Below are 13708 nucleotides of genomic sequence, written 5' to 3'. Positions count from 1 at the left end.
GCCACACAACCATCTAATCTCTGACAAAGCTGACAAAAGCAAGCAATGGGGAAAGGTCTCCCTTTCAATAAATGGTACTGATACAACTGTCTAGCCATACGGAGAAGAATGAAACTGGAACCCTACATATCACCATATACAAAAATTAGCTCAAGATGGTTTAAAGACTTAAATGTAAGACCTCAAATTGTAAAATTCCTAGAAGAAAACCTAGTCAAATATCTTCTGGACACTGGCCTATGCAAAGAATTTATGACTAAGACCACAAAAGTAAATGCAACAAAACAAAAATTAGACAAATGGGACTTAATTAAACTGAAGAGCTTCTTTACAGAAAAAGAAACAATCAACAGAGTAAAGAGATGGCCTACAGAATGGGAGAAAATATTTGCAAACTATGCATCTGAAAAAGAACTAATATCTAAACTGCATAAGGAACTGGAACAAATCAACAAGGAGAAACAAATAACCCCATTTAAAAGTGGGCAAAGGACATGAATAGATACTTCTCAAGACATACAAGTTGCCCACAAACATGAAAAATGCTCAACCTCACTAATTATTGGGCAAATGCAAACTGAAGCCATAATACGGTACCATCTCATACCAGTCAAAATGGCTTACACTAAGAAGTCAAAAAATAGGTCAGATATGGCGCTCACATCTGTAATCCCAGCACATTGGAAGAACAATATGGGTGAACTGCTTGAGTCTAGGAGTTCAAGACCAGCCAAGGTAACATGGTGAAACCCTGTCTCTACTAAAATTACAAAAAATTAGCTGGGCGTGATGGTACACACCTGTAGTCACAGCTACTTGGGGGTCTGAGGTAGGAAGATTGCTTGAGCCCAGGAGGTTGAGGCTGCGGTGAGCCCTGATCGTGCCACTGCACTCCAACCTGGGTGACAGAGTAAAACCCCATCTCAGAAAAAGAAAAAAAGAAAAAAATAACAGATATTGGCAAGAATATGAAGAAAAGAGAACACTTAAACACCGCTGAGGGAGGAGGTGGGTGTAAATCAGTTCAACCCCAAAGGAAAACAGTAGGAGATTTCTCACAGAGCTAAAAATAGAATTACCACTCAAATCAGAAATCCTACTACTGGGTATTTATCCACAGCAAAAGAAATTGTTTTATCAAAAAGATACCTGCATTGATATATTTGTCACAGCAATATTCACAATAGGAAAGTCATGGAATCAACCTAAGTGTCCCTCAAAAGTGGACTGAATAAAGAAAATTTCGTGTATACACACCAGGGATTACTAACACAAAAACAAACAAAATGATGTCCTTTGCAACAACATGCATGCAACTAGAGACCATTATCCTAATAGTTACTGAAATTAAAAAACACAGAAGCAGAAAATCAAATACCTCATGGTCTCACTTGTAAGTGGCACCTAAACAATGGTACACATAAACATAAAGATGAACAATGGACACTGGGGACTCTAAAAGGGGGTAGAGGGAAAGGAGGGCAAGGGCTGAAAAACTATCTATTGTGTAAGTTCACTATTTGGGTGAACTTACAAAAGCCCAAACCCTTGTATTATGCAATATACCTATGTACCAAACCTGTACATGTAACCCTCTGAATCTATAATTTTTTAAAAAAGAAGTGACTGCACCCTTCTTCTACCTCTGAACAAACTTATCATAACATCAATAACATTTGGTACACTTATTTGTTTATACAGTTATCTCTTGTTAAAGGCTTAGCGCTGTGCTTGATGCTCAAAGGTATGTTTTGTGAATGACTAAATAAATAATGTGTATTTGATGGTTACTGAAATGGAAAAACAATTTTTGGTATATACTTGCTCTAACTGATCTCCACATTGCCACAAGATAGAGATTGTAACAGAAATGCTCAGTTTTTCTTAGCATATAATTCACCAAATCAAACAACCAGACTAATCCTGATGAGTAGACAAAAGACTGGTGTCAAGTTATATTCTAAAAGAGGCACTCAGTTTGTAACAAAACTATTTGACTTATTTCGCCATCTATCAACATTTAGGTATAAATTATATCCACATCTTTATGAATGAAGTGATTTTAATATTGTAAATCGTTTTTACTACTTACAAAACCATGATAGACTAGGTCAAGAAGACCTGGCTTACTTTTTCTTGCTTTTTTATATAAAATATATTTTTGTTTTTAACTCCAAAATATTTTAATGAATGTTATTATCTAATTAAGCCCTAAAAATTTTCTACTAGTTGCTGCAGGCATAATCAAGTTTTTTGATCTACAGTCTTATGAATAAGAATAAATAATTGTATAAAAGCCAATGTGTGAAATAATGGCTAAGTGGGAATTATTATACATCTTGAAAATCATAAATTCTCTCAAAACAGCTGAGATATACCTTTGTTCAAATCATCTAGTAAGATGCAGAGACTAATTCCTATTTTGTTCTTTATTAGTAAAAGTTATAGGGCAATTTTGTGCTAATGGAGTCAGACTAATGAAGCATAATATTTACAAGTTATTATTAAGCATTATTGACTAGTTCAATTTTTTTAAAGCTTATGAACAGAAAACGCAGTTCTTTTTAAAAATTCATTAGGTTTTTGGAATACACAAAGGACTTTTTGCATTATTCTGGATCTCTTATGTACCTTGTAATTATTACAGGCTTTTATGTCTTTCCTGTATATTACTGATATTTGATAATGAGTAAAAAGAACTAAAACAAAACAAAACACTGAATGCTATTTTAACCAGTTTTTCAAAGTTATAACATATGCAGCAGATAATGGGTTGCTTCACCTAAAGCTTTTCTCCTCTTCCTTCCCTATTAAGATACCTTAGAACTCCTTGGATGTATCTTCCATGTGTTTCTGAACATTGCTGGGTAAGGATATGATATTTGGAGCTGCTAAGGATGGAAAAAGTAGAAAGATGACATGAATAGGCTGGTGAATTAACCAATCGTAGATCCATCCCACTCTTGTTATGTGTTATGTGATATATTAGTTCTCTTTAGTGATTAAGCCATTTTGAGTTGTATTTCTGTTATGGTACAACATCCTAATTCAAAGTTTTTATAAAACCAGGTATTAAGGTTAATCACATTTCCTGCAGTTTATAATGGCTAAATTTGAAGCAACCACCCTTTGCAACTTCCTTTTATCTGTTGTCCATATTTATTTACTGACAATAGCAATAAAGGTTTTATGACATTTTTCCATTTACAAAGTACTATCTCTCCTTATTTGATCATAGCATGGTTTACTTGGCTTAGTCATTTTCACAAAAACGCATGAGACTAGGAAACTCAGTACAGAGATATAAGGTATTTATAATTATATGCTTGCAAACAGAGTAGTGCTTTGCTATGCAACCTCCATAGGTTTCATATCTGCAGATTCAACCGACCACAGATAAAAATTTTTTTAAAAAAACAACAATGTTCTCACTCATACATGGGTGTTGAACAACAAGAACACGTGGACTCAGGGAGAGGAGCATCACACACTGGGGACAGTTGCGAGGGTAGGGGAGAGACAGCCAGGGGTGAGGAGGGAGGGGAGGGTGGGGAGGGATAACATGGGGAGAAATGCCAGATACAGTATGCACCTAAGTAAAATAAATAAATTTAAAAAAAATAACAAAAACAATACAAATAAAAAATACAAAAGAATTACTTACATAGCATTTACATTTATTAAATATTATAAGTAATCTAGTGATAATTTAAAGTATATGAGAAGACATATGTAGGTTATATGGAAATACTATGCCATTTTACATGAAGGAGTTGAGCATCTGTGGGTTTTAGTATCCATTGGAGTACTAGAACCAATCTCCTGTATATACCAAGGCATGACAATACTATTGTTTTGTAGTTTTTAAACAGAAACTTCTGACCCAAGAATAAGAATCACAGACTCAAATTGTTTAATGCATTTAGAGTTTTGTTTTTTTTTAATCTAGGGCTTAACTAGCTTTAGTTTCAAATAACAACATGCACTGTATGTCATAGTAACCTCAGAATATCCAGGAAAAAAATATCCAAAAGTAGGTATTAAGTTTGGATCTGGAGCATATGATAAGAGGCCAATGTACAGATTTAGGACTTGTAAATGGGTGGTACTATGAAAATGGATGATAGCCTCAGGAAATTAGGTGAAAGAAGAATTGAAAATGATAAAGACTGAACACTGAAGAGGGTGGGCAGAAGAGGAGGTACAGAAGAGGCAGAGATGAGAGCTTAAAGAATTAGAAAAGCTGAGGGGCCCAGAGGAGCTTTACTGGGAAGCAGTGGTTCCACCTGAGACACTACAAAGAGCTGAGCTAGATGAGAGTTGACAATGAAGGTTTTCCTGACTATATAAACCTGCCATTTACCAGAGCAATGAAAAATAAGAATTCTTTTTTTTCTTATTTCAACCAAAGTTTTTCCTTTTCTTAGTTTCATAATATTACAATGCTATTTTGTGTACCTTCTGTACACATTTTGGATTTTACATAAGATCAGGAAAGGTATAAATCATAGATTATATGTGACATACACACATTGTGTGTGTATGTGTGTGAACAGAGAAAAAGAGAGAGAGAGAGATAACCTAAATAACAGAGAGGAAAACTCTCAAAGAAAATGATGTTTATTTGCGAATAGGCACTGAAATGGGAATATGCATGCCATAGTAAACTGTCATATAAAAGAGTAGGTTACGACTGATTCCTAATTATGGACAGACTACATATGAATGTCCAAATGGGGCCAGTTCTCTTTGAGCTAATACTCTACTTCTGAGGCTGAAGTGTGCATGGTAATTGATTAAGCATATCCTATTTTCGTGTCCTGAATCCTGTACTTACGACTCCAAAGACAGTAAGAATGCTCTTCTTTTATCTGTACACCTCATTAAATTCTTGGCATAATCAAAATTTTATTTTGGAGAGTTTTCCTGTTTTCTTTATATTGATACAATTTATTTAAAAGATATATGGGTATTAACTACAGAAAAAGGGTTTTTTTGTAAAGAAATTAAGGGAAAATTTCAGGTTAGACACATTGTTCAGTTTATGGGTTTTCAGTAATTTAGCTGGTATTTAAAGTGATTCTCAGGAAAATGTAATGCTGTTTAGTTTTCTATTTTCTATCTGCATCAGAATTTGGATTAAAAATAGCAAACACTGAGTATGTGCATCCAAAGATATGGCTGCTGTGAACACTGGAGAGTATATGTATTGATATTGTAAGTGGATGATTAATGTAAAGAGTCGCAAGGTTCTGAAATCCACTCTGAAATGGAAAGCTGCTTGAAGTCTGCAGCCAAGCTGGATAAATTACAATTGAAGCAATTAACAATGAATTTGAAATGAAGAATATAATTTACTTTTTGTAACTATAGAAAACTGAACTGCTTATAAAATTCTGATAGAAAATATAGCTGCTGGCATACCAAACCAGATTTGGAAAATACAATGGATTGTCTTTAATGAAGGAAGTTTTCTTTTTAGCTGTAGGTTAAAAACCCTCTAACTCAGATCCTAGTTACCATTTTCTAGTGGGGAAAAAAAGCAATTTTTATTTCCATGGATAACTGTAATTATAGAGTCCACCGTTTACAAAGTGGACTTCATTTGCAGTCAAATATGGTATGAAATTTCTATAAAAAGTCGTATTAGCCATATTTTCCCCCTTTTATAGTAGCACTTGAAGGCTTCCTTAGTCATCTTTCTTATTTTCTTTCTCACTGTTGACTCCTTCCTCACTCTCCAGATTTGCAACATATTTCATAGCCCCTGCCCTATTTTTAAACTTTTCTTTGCTACCAAAATTCCTCTCTGATTACTCTGTATCTGTTGCCTCTTTTCTGCTACCTAAAATCTCCTTAACTATTTTTGAATGCTGTTTACAAGCAACCTGATAATTATTTAGTATGGTGGCCTTTTAGCCCTCTTCTTTTGCAACATCTTTGTGGTATTTGATACTGTCGACTTAAATTCCTATCCTTGTTCTCCTCCTTTTTGAATACTTTCCTTTTTTCCTCTCTTTCTAAAAGAATATTTCCCAAGGTTCTGGCCATGCAAAATTTCTCTCATTTCTCTACATTTTACACATGAGAGAACACTATTTATTTCCACTTTAATTATTATCTTCACGCATAGCTTCTTTCTTATTTTTCTTCATGGTCTCGAATTGATTTCTAAGTTCCCAAATCACATTTTTACCTGCCTGCAAGGTGTCAAATTCATAGTCAATAAGACACTTAGTTGGTTGTCTATTCTATTTTTTTAAAAAATTCTCTTGACCTCAGTTTTCCTGACAGCTATGTTTCTTTGCTCCCCTTAAAAGACAAATTCCTGAGACAGTAATCTATACTCACTGTTTCTCCTTTCCTCTCATCTCTGTTGAACCCACTCAAGTAAGGCTTTATCCCTACCCCTCCATCACAGTTACTCTTGTCCAAGCCATGAACGATATATTGCCAAATCCAACGGTCATTTAGACTTCTCAGCATCATTTGCTACAGTTGTTCATTGTCTCCTTGTTGAAAATATTTTTACTTGGCTTCTAGAGTGCCATATTCTTCTGGTATCTTTCTTAAAAAAAAAAAAAAAAGGACATAAACCCACAGAACAGAAGGAGAAAACAGCAAGTAAATTGCAGAGGGTGGAAAGGAGAGGAACAATTAAAAAGTGCATTAACAGATGTGAGAATGTGAACTCTACTTCAGTAGGGGACAGACCAGAAAAGCAACCTGATTGGCACTGATGAACCCCCAAAGAGCTCAGAAAATGTCAGAAAAGGGTATTTCTACGACAGGAGGGTGGAGGGTAGGGGGAGGGATGGTTAAGATGTAAAGAAAACAGGATGATTGGTTAAAAGTTTATAAAATAATTTACAGATCCCCTACTTGATACAAAGTTTTCTCACATTGTATTAGATGTCTTTCTTCTCTAAAGAGGGTGAAACAGAATATATTAGTTTCCAAGGGCTACTGTAAAAAAGTACCACAAACTGCGTGACTTAAAACAAAATAAATTTATCTTCTCACAGTTCTGGAGGCTGGAAGTCTAAAATCAAGATGTCAGCAAGGTTGGTTCCTTCTGGAAGTGTTGAAGAGAATCTGTTCCATGCTTCCCTCCTACTTTCTGGTGGATGTCTGGAATCCTTGATGTTTCTTGGTTTGTAGGTACATCATTCCAATATCTGCCATTCTGTTTACATAGCATTATTCCTTGTGTTTTTCTGTGTCTAAATATCTCTCTCAGCCAGGTGCAGTGGATCATGCCAGTAATCCCAGCACTTCAGAAGGCTGAGGTGAGTGGATCACCTGAGGTCAGGAGTTCAAGACCAGTTTGGCCAACATGGTGAAACCCTGTCTCTACTAAAAATATAAAAAATAGCTGAGTGTGGCAGCAAATGCCTGTAATCCCAGCTACTAGGGAGGCTGACACAGGAGAATTGCTTCAACCCAGGCAGAAGTTGCAGTGAGCTGAGATCATGCCACTGCACTCCAGCCAGGGCGACAGAGTGAGACCCTGTCTCAAAAACAAAACAAAACAAAACTCTCTTGTAAAATCACCAGTCACTGAATTTAGGGTTCACTCTAATCCACTATGGTCTCATTTTAAATTTATTACATCTGCAAAGACCTTATTTTCAAATAAAGTCACATTCCCAAGTACTAGAGATAAAGACTTCAACATATTTTTTCAGGAGACACAATTTCATCTACTACCCAGAGGATTTCTAGAGTTGGAACACTAGTCACAGTGAGGGTAGGGGGATAGGAACAGAAAATAAGAGAGATAGGTGAGGCTTTACAAAGTTTTAGGAAAATTTCCAGGCTTCTTTCCTAATTTAAAGAAAACTGACAGCTAATTTTATATTTTTCAGGTAAAATTCTTAAAGTATCTTCTCTAGACAATCAGACCAGCCCAGAATAAATTATCTAAATATGTTACCATCAGGAGGTCCTCCAAGGGATCAGCTCAGCCAAATAATCAACAGCAAAGACTGTAGTTAACGACCCCACAACCTCATTTAGTCAGGGTGCTTCTGATCGCCTTTTCAACATCTTGATCTTAAACCAAATCATCCAGAGATGGATCTCTAGACATTTAAGAAGAGCTAATAACATGAAAGACAGAATGCAAAACCCATTTTACGAAAGCAAATTGGGACTGGGCGTGGCTTATGCCTATAATCCCAGCACTTTGGGAGGCCCAGGCAGATGGATCACAAGGTCAGGAGTTCAACACCATCCTGGCTAACAAGTGAAACTCTACCTCTACTAAAATACAAAATATTAGCCAGGCATGGCAATGTGAGCCTGTAGTCCCAGCTACTCGGGAGGCTGAGGCAGGGGCAATTGCTTGAATCTGGGAGGCAGAGATTGCAGTGAGCCAAGTTCACACCACTACACTCCAGCCAAGTAACAGAGCAAGACTCCATATCAAAAAAAAAAAAAAAAAAAAAAAAAGCAAGCTGGGCCAGACACGATGGCTCACGCCACCCAACACTTTGGGAGGCCAACGTGGGTGGGAGGCTTACTAGGTCAGGAGTTTGAAACCAGTCTGACCAACATGGTGAAACCCTTCTCTACTAAAAACACAAAAATCAGCGAGGCGTGGTGGTGCATGCCTATACTCTCAGTTACTGAAGGGGCTGAGGCAGAAGAATCGCTTAAACACAGGAGACAGAGGTTGCAGTGAGCCAAGATCGCCTCACTGCACCCCAGCCTGGGTGACGGAGCACGACTCCATCTGAGAAAAAAAAAAAAAAAAGCAAGTTGGAGAAAACACTAATAAGTTAAAAAGAACTTACGAAAAGTTATCATTAATACCTTCAGAGAAGTCTCACTCATGAGGCCAGAAGAGAATACTAGTAAAAGAAAATATTTAAAGAACAAAAGTGAGCTCTTTGAAATTTAAAAATAATAGCATTAATATAAAAGCTCAATAGAAGTACTAGAAAATAGAGTTGAAAAAATTCTCATAAAACGCAGCAAAACAATGAGTTGAAAAACAGGATAAAAAAATACAAACATTAAAGGATCAATTCCAAGACATCTATTATCTGAACAATACAGAAAGAAAACAAAATAAAAAAGAATAAAAATATTATTAATGGTAATCATTCTTTTAAAATCCCCGAACTAGGCTGGGTGTGGTGGCTCACGTCTGTAATCCCAGCACTCTGGGATGCCAAGGCAGGTGGACCACTAAGGTTAGGCAATTTTTGTATTTACAAGTGCCTGCCACCAGCCTGGTTTACATAGTGAAACCCTGTCTCTACTAAAAATACAAAAATGAGGCAAGCATGGTGGCAGGCACTTGTAATCCCAGCTCCTGGGGAGGCTGTGGTAGGAGTATCACTTGAAACTGGGATGCGGAGCTTGCAATGAGCCAATATTGTGCTACTGCACTCCAGCCTGGGTGACAGTGCTAAGCTCCATCTCTAAATAAATACATACATACATACATACATACATACATTCCCCAAACTAAGGGAAATGAGTTTCTATATTTAATGGGTTGAACCAGTACCCCGCACAAAGTCTGAAAATAACTTTAACCCTAAAGCTACTCCTGCAAAGTTTCAGAATGAGGAAAATAGGAGATCCTGAAAGCTTCCATAAAGAGATTTCATACAAAAGGTACCTATTATACAAAAGACTGCATACAAATGATGAGGTATCAGAACAAGAAAGCTTAGAAAAATATGGAGCATATAAATTCAATGGATTTAAATAGGAATTCCAGAAGCTAGAAGACAGAGGGAGCAATACCTACAAATTCTGAGGAAAAAAATTTACAAGCCATGATTATATACCTAGTTAAGCTGTCAATCAAATTGTTAGCGTGAAATAAAAATGTTTTAAGACATGCAAGCTCTCAAAGCATTTTTCATGCATTATTAGCTCCCTGAAATTCAAGAAAAGAGTGTGTATAAAATCTCCAGGATGATGAGGTAAAGAAAAAAAAAAAAAAAAACAACAGCTACACAGCACACGCAGCAAAAAATTGTACTGAAAAAGTCGGAAGCCTTTGGAAGAGACATCAAAAAGATAAAAATAATAGAATACTTAATGTGTATGAAAGTATTGAGAAGAGATTTACCCAAGGAGAAGTTAGTTTGAGTCAAATTAATAATAAAAAACATAGAAAGTTAAGCAAGTGAATAAGCTAATTATAAACTCCAAAAGTGTTAATAAAAGAAATTATAGTAAGCTACATGGCTCTGCTGTGAGTATATTTTTCCACAGTCAAATAACTGTAAAAGACAGAAATTAAACAACCTGCTCCTGAATGACTTTTGGGTAAAAAATGAAATTAGGACAGATATCAAGAAAGAAATTCTTTGAAATGAATGAGAACAAAGATTCAACATACCGGAATCTCTGGAACCCAGCTAAAGTAGTATTAAGAGGGCAGTTTGCAGTGCTAAGCACCCACATCAAAAAGTTAGAAAGATCTCAAATTAACAACCTAACATCACACCTACAGGAAATAGAGAAACAAGAGCAAACCAATCCTAAGGATAGCAGAGGACAAGAAACAACCAAAGTCAGAGCTGAAATGAAGGAAATAGAGATACACATACAAAAAAATCATACAAAAGATCAACGAATCCAGTGATTGTTTTTTTGAAAGAATAGATAGACCACTAGCTAGGTTGATAAAGAAAAAAAGATCCAACCAAACACAATCAGAAATGACAAAGGGGACATTACCATTGACCCCACAGAAATATAAAAAAACCCTCAGAGACTACTCCAAACATCTGTAGGCAAACAAACTACAAAACCTAGAAGAAATAGATACATTCCTGGAAATATACAACCTCTCAAGACTGTACCAGGAAGAAACTGGATCCCTGAAAAGACCAATGATGAGTTCCAAAACTGATTCAGTAATAAAAAACCTACCAAGCAGAAAAAGCCATATTCCAGAATAATCAACAGCCAAATTCTACCAGATGTAAAAAGAAGATCTGGTACCATTCCTATTAAAACTGTATCAAAAAATTGAGGAGGAGAGACTCCTCCCTACTCCCTAACTCACTCTATGAGACCAGTTGCCATCCTAACACCAAACAAAACCTGGTAGAGAGAGACAAAACAAAATAATCAGGACAATATCCTTGATGATCACAGATGCAAAAATCCTTGACAAAATATTAGCAAAGAGAATCCAGCGGCACATCAAAAGCTAATCTACCATAATCAAGTAGTCTTTATCCTTAGGATGCAAGATTGGTTCAATATATGCAAATCAATAAATATGATTCAACACATCAACGAAGCTAAAAACAAAAACCAAATAATGATCTCAATAGATACAGAAAAGGCTTTCAATAAAATTCAACATCACTTCACATTAAAAGACTCAACAAGCTAGGCATCAAAGGAACATATCTCAAAATATTAAGAGCCATCTACAACAAACCCACAGCCAACATCATACTGAATAGGCAAAAGCTGGAAGCATTCCCCTTTGAAACCAGAGCAAGACAAGATGCCCACTCTCACCACTCCTATTCAACATAATACTACAAGTCCTAGCCACAGCAATCAAGAGAAAGAAATAAAAGGCATCCAAATAGGAAGAGAAGAAGTCAAAGTATCTGCTTGCAAACGATGTAATTCTATACCTGGAAAATGCCATTGTCTCTCCCAAAAACTCCAGGATCTGATAAACAACTTAAGCAATCTTACAGGATACAAAATCAATATATGAAAATCAGTGGCATTCCTATATACAAACAAAATCCAAGCTGAGGGCCAAATCAAGAGCCCAGTACATCCACAGCAGCCACAAAAAGAATAAAATACCTAGGAAAACAGCTAATGAGGGAGGTGAAAGATTTCCACTAGAATAACAAAACACTGCTCAAAGAAAACAAACAAATGGAAAAACATTCCATGCTCATGAATAGGATGAATCAATATTGTTAAAACAACCATATTGCCTGAAGCAACTTACAAATTCAACACTATACCTATGAAACTGCCAATGACATTCTTCATAGGATTACAAATAACTTTTAAAATTCATATGGAATTTAAAAAAAAAGCTCAAATACTCAAAACAATTCAAAGGAAAAAGGGCAAAGCTAGAAGAATCATGTTACCTGACTTCAAACTATACTAAAAGGCTATAGTAACTAAAACAGCATGGTACTGGCACAAAAACAGACACATAAACTGATGGAAATAAGGCCTCACACCTATAACTGATCTTCAACAGAGTTAACAAAAAAATAAGCAACATGATAAGGAACCCTTACTCAATAAATGGTGCTGGGATAACTGGCTAGCCGTATGTAGAAGATTGAAATTGGACACCTTCCTTTCATCATACACAAAAATCAACTCAAAATATTTTAAAGACTTAAACGTAAAACCTGAAACTGTAAAAACCCTAGGAGAAAATCTAGGAAATACGATTCTGGACATAAGCCATGGCAAAGATTTCATGGCAAAGCCAGGTGCAGTGGCTGATGCCTGTAATCCTGGCACTTTGGGAGGCTGGGGCTGGCAGATCACCTGAGTCAGGAGGTTAAGACAAGCCTCACCAACATGGAAAAACCCCATCTATACTAAAAAATACAAAAATTGGCAAGGTGAGGCACCTACAGTATCAACCATTCGGGAGGCTGTGGCAGGAGAATCACTCGAACCTGTGAGGTGGAGGTTGCAATGAGCCGAGATTTTGCCATTGCACTCCAGGCTGGGTGACAGAGTGAGACTCCATTAAAAAAAAAAAAAAAAAAAAAAAAAAAAAAAAAAAAAAAGCATGAAGAAGACTCCAAAAGCAATTCCAACAAAAGCAAAAATAAACAAATGGGACCTAATTAACTAAGGAGCAAAAGAAACAACAGACTAAACAACTTACAGAATGAAAGAAAGTATCTGCAAAATATTCATCTGACAAAGATCTAAAGCTCAGAGTCTATAAGAAACTTAAACAAGTTAACAAGCAAAAAACAACTGTATGTAAAGATAGTCAAAGGGCATGAACAGACACTTCTCAAAAGATACATATGAGACCAACAAGCATATGAAAAAATGCACACCACCACCACCAATTATTAGATAAACGAATATCCAAACCTTGATGACATACTATCTCACACTAGCCAGAATGGCTATTATTAAAAAATCAAAGAATAATAGATGCTGTTGGAGTTACAGAGAAATGGGAATATTTATACACTGATGGTAGGAATGTAAATTAGTTCAGCCACTGTGGAAAGTAGTTTGGAGATTTCGCAAAGTACTTAAAACAGAATTACCATCTGACTTATGAATCCCATTTAGTATATACCCTTTGGGTATATACAAAAAGGAATATAAATTGTTCTACCATAAAGACACATGCATGCATATGTTCATCACAGCACTATGTAATAGAAAAGACATAGAATCAATGTAAATGCCCATCAATGGTACACTGGATAAAGAAAATGTGGTCCATATACATTATGAAATACTACGCAGCCATAAAAAGGAACAAGATCATGTTCTCTGCAGCAACATGGATGAACCTAGAAACTATTATCCTAAGCAATTAACAGAGGAACGGAAAGCCAAATACTGTGTTTTCACTTATCAATGGGAGCTAAACATTGAGTACACATGAATGCAAAGTAGAAACAACAGATACTGTGGCCTACTTGAGGATGGAGAGTAGGAGGAGGGAGAGAATCCAAAAAACTATCAGGTACTATGC

At 36.0% G+C, this 13708-nt stretch overlaps 1 protein-coding gene across 13 annotated transcripts in view; it reads right to left on the bottom strand.

Annotated features, from left to right (window-relative positions):
* The window catches only part of ZRANB3 (zinc finger RANBP2-type containing 3), a 290081-nt gene that overhangs the window by 193789 nt on the left and 82584 nt on the right, over window positions 1–13708 (bottom strand). The gene's annotated exons all lie outside the window — the stretch shown is intronic.

Source organism: Saimiri boliviensis, chromosome 5 (assembly GCF_048565385.1).
Source record: "Saimiri boliviensis isolate mSaiBol1 chromosome 5, mSaiBol1.pri, whole genome shotgun sequence".
In the NCBI taxonomy this organism is placed as follows: Eukaryota; Metazoa; Chordata; class Mammalia; order Primates; family Cebidae; genus Saimiri; species Saimiri boliviensis.
Note: the sequence above shows the minus strand (reverse complement) of the source record. Positions and strands in the feature narration are given on the sequence as shown.